This window comes from Miscanthus floridulus, chromosome 9 (genome assembly GCF_019320115.1).
Source record: "Miscanthus floridulus cultivar M001 chromosome 9, ASM1932011v1, whole genome shotgun sequence".
NCBI lineage: Eukaryota > Viridiplantae > Streptophyta > Magnoliopsida > Poales > Poaceae > Miscanthus > Miscanthus floridulus.
This window is the reverse complement of record NC_089588.1, coordinates 90226634-90230776: the sequence shown is the minus strand read 5'-3', so window position 1 is coordinate 90230776 and position 4143 is coordinate 90226634.

The following is a 4143-nucleotide window of genomic DNA, read 5'->3' as shown; positions in this document are numbered from 1 at the left end:
GGCTATGTCCCGGAGCACGTCAGGCAAGTGCTGGCAGAGTTGAGCTACTTATTCCTACAGCTTTGTGCCAAGAAGCTCTCTCGGACCGTCATTGATGACTTGGAAAAAGCAGCACCCGTGTTGCTCTGTAAGTTGGAGAAGATCTTTCCACCCGGCTGCTTCTTGTCGATGCAGCATTTGATTGTGCACCTCCCGTATGAGGCACGGATGGGGGGCCATGCAGAATCGTTGGTGCTATCCAATCAAGAGATGTCTGAAGACTCTTCGCAAAAAATGTAGAAATAAAGCCAAAATTGAGGCTTCCATTGCAGAGGCATACATTCTAGAGGAGGTGTCGAACTTCACAGAGAAATACTACACTGAGAAACTTCCTAGCGTTTATAATCCACCCCCTCATTACAATGCTGGCGAAAATGAATCGAACCTCAGCCTTTTCCAAGGGCAACTCGGAAGTGCAAGTGCATCGATCACTAAGCAATTGAAAAATGAAGAGTGGCGTAGTATCATGCTATATGTGTTGACCAACCTTGTCGAGGTGCAGCCGTTCATTGGGTAAGTTCTGAACGAACTTGTTTCATTTCGCCGTATGTCCTTGTTTCTTCGTCCAACCCCCTTGTTTCTCGTTGGTACAGGAAATTTCTTCGTCAATCCTAGCATGGATCAAGGCAACCTACCCCGCAAGAAAATGATACCCTTCTTTCACAGGGTGTGGGACTAGAGAGCCTCGATTTTATTTGTTGGTTCAAACAGAAAGCCCAAACTGATGCGCCTATAAGTCACGAGCTGAGACAGGTTGCAAACGGCTGTGCCGTTAGGGTCAAGTCATTTACCGGTTATGACGTGAATGGATATCATTTTCACATAGTAAGCGACGAGCAGAGTCGGCCCAATCAAAAAACCACAAACAGCGGAGTTGTTACGCCCAGCACTAATGGACTCGACTATTATGGAAGAATTGAAGAAATATATGAACTATCATTGTATGGTTCCAAACCTCTTACTCCTGTCATATTCAAATGCCACTGGTTTCATCCTGGAGTAACGAGACGGACCCCTAAGCTTGGGCTAGTCGAGATTCGACAGGATTCCGTCTATCCAGGAAAAGATGTCTACATTGTGGCTCAACATGTCGTCCAGGTTTATTATACGTCATACGCATGCAAAGACACCGAGCATCTTAAGGGTTGGTCTATTGTGCACAAGGTATCACCATATGGTAAACTACCTGTCCCAAACGATGAAGATTACAACTGCAACCCAAACACATATGATGGAGAGTTCTATCAAGAAGAGGGGCTACAAGGGAGGTTTGACATAGACTTAACCGAAGAGATAGGAATGGAAGTAGACAATGAAAGGGATGATGATGAGTACGCTAGAGACGAGGTACGAAATCTGAAGGACATACAAATGCTTGAGCGATTACGTTTAGACAATGACAATGAAGACAACATTCCTCCTTCGGATAGTGTTGATGAGTTGGACAATGTTGATAGTGATGACGAGACCTATGATCCAGCTAATCTCAATCATGAAGATTATTTCTAATACATGTAATACTATGTTTTTTGTAATTATGTTTTGTTCATTTTTGCATATATTTCTAATACATGTATTACTATGTGTTTTTGTAATTATGTTTTGTTCATTTTTGCACCTATTTCTAATTATGTCTTGTTTTTCTTTTTTATTGCAGGTGATTGAACAAAGATGATGGGCATCCATCATAGGTCCGTGAACTTGATTTACCAAAGACCGCGCCGGCTATAGGAGGAGGCGGAGGGGCAGCAGAGGAATCGGATAGGAGGAGGAGGAGGAGGACTGCCAGCCGTAGGAGGGGTCTGTCTCCTCCCACGCCACGTGAGGAGGAGCTGGAGGAGGAGGTGGCGCCCGTGGACGAGTCAGATGAGGAGCTAGTTCGGCAGACGGACGAGGAGGAGGAGGAGGAGAGGGAGGCGGCAGGCACGGGTTCCGCTTCCTCCGACTCCTCTTTGAGTGTCTACTTGTGAGGTCCCGCGAGCCTCCCACAGGTTTCGCTTCCTCACCAACGCCCAATGATTCACCCCGAAGGGCAAAAGTAACTTTATATGTTATCACCACTACTTCATATGATATGATGAAAAAAAACTAATAATTTTTCTTAATCACTTGTGCAGGAACTGGGTGGTTGTGTCGGTGGTAGCGTACGGCTAGTCAACGGTATCCTGGGTCTTCTGTGCAGGCAACACTTCTCTGGCATTGTCATGTACGCATCGAAGACAGAGCCGGCCTACTCGTTTGACCACTATGCCATCGCCCTCGATGCGGAGTACTCCAACAAGGCGGCGCAGGTGAAGGCAGAGTTTTGGGTAAGTCTCCCTCGCACAACATTGCTCAATACGTCGCATTCATTGGACTTTTCTTGAAATAATGAATGAATACATCGCTTTTGTATGCAGACTTATTACATATGCGAGGAGGGATTTGAGGCCAGGGCAGAGCAGGTTACTACCAAAGCCTGTAAAAAACTCGTCACCGACATGCATCACGAGGTGCGCATCCAAGCCATCGTAACCTACTACGGGTCGAAGCTTGGAGAGAGGAAAACCAAGAAAGGCGCAAGAGAGATGTAGCTGACCCGGGAGCAGTACCCTGAGGTAAATGAAGAACATCAATATTGATTTGTTTTGATATTAAGTTGGTTGAATTTGATCTTCTTATATGTCCAGTACTTGATGACGTGTAGATGATTCCCTAGTGGTGCCAAGCGTATCTCGAGTGCGGCGGATTTTGAAAGCTAGGGTTTAAAGGCAAGAGTGGGAAGCAAAGGAAAGGAAGATTAAAAGGTCTTTAAATAGATTATCAGTAAAGAACGGCCCACAAGGCCCGCTTAAAACACAGTGTGAGAACGCAACGCGTCCCATTTACCGACGCAGCTAAAACGACGGAGGGGCACAAACCACCAAACGGTACAAACCAACGGGCCAGATTTCAGACTTATCGTCCAGCCAGGGCAGGGTTATCAGATCGCCAACGAACAACTCGTCAAACCCAAGAAGAAAGAAAGAACACATCGCAAGGAACAAAAACAACCCGGTTATTTAGGAAAGAACTCGGTAATTCTCATGAATGACAGGATCACAGCAAAAGAAAAGTAAAGGACAACTCAGAAGACAACATTCGTTCCATTACAAGCAACTTCAAAAATAGAATATTACAAATCTTACAAGACCCAACGAACTCGGCACCACGAAAAGCAAAGTAGCAAAGAGGAACACGGACATGGCTAGGCTCTGGAACGACTACGTGTCTCAAATTGCTACTCGGAAGGACAAACCGCCATCGGCTACACTGTTTTCTTCAAAGGACGGACGCAGTGCACCCAAGGTGAAAATCGGCAGCACGGCAAGACAACATGGAGCAGAGAAGGCCGGCGGGCATCTATCTACCCAAGACCGATGTGATGCTGGATATGGTGTTGATCTGCACCGGATAGTCTCAAGACAGGCGACGAGGATCAACCCAGAACTGCCAGATGAAGGAACGAAGCCCACATCACAAGACTTCCTCCAACTACCGCCATGTACATCCTGGCACAATGCTGCCGCTGGATTAGCCTACCTCTAATCCCTATCACAAGACTTCCTCCAGCTATGACAAGACACACAGGAACTACAAAATGTGCTCGAGGGCTGCTCTACTTCACAAACTACCATGTTCATGACCACGAAGGTTTCAACAGAATGTCCAATGGATGAAAACAAGCACTCCGGGACAGTATTTATAGATCAAAGGAGCGGCGCACATGGACTAGGAGTACCAATGATAACCAAGGACATAGTGAAAAGACAGGACTCAATAATGGATGACTCAGGCAAGAGGGAACAGTACTCGAAGACGGGCATATTCGAAGAATATACCAGTACAGTACAACCCGTGAACAAAAGGCATTTACACTCAACTACCACCATACAACTACATCTGACAATAGCCGACCTCAAAGAATACGCCAAGACCTTGCGTCCGAGTTCTTCCTGAACAAAACAACAAGGATATACACTCGGGAAGCTGCATGCTGCGAAACTACTCGGATGATGGTTTAACCAAGACTAAAGGGCTGCTTCGGAAAGATGCCACAAAACTACTCAAATGATGACATAATCC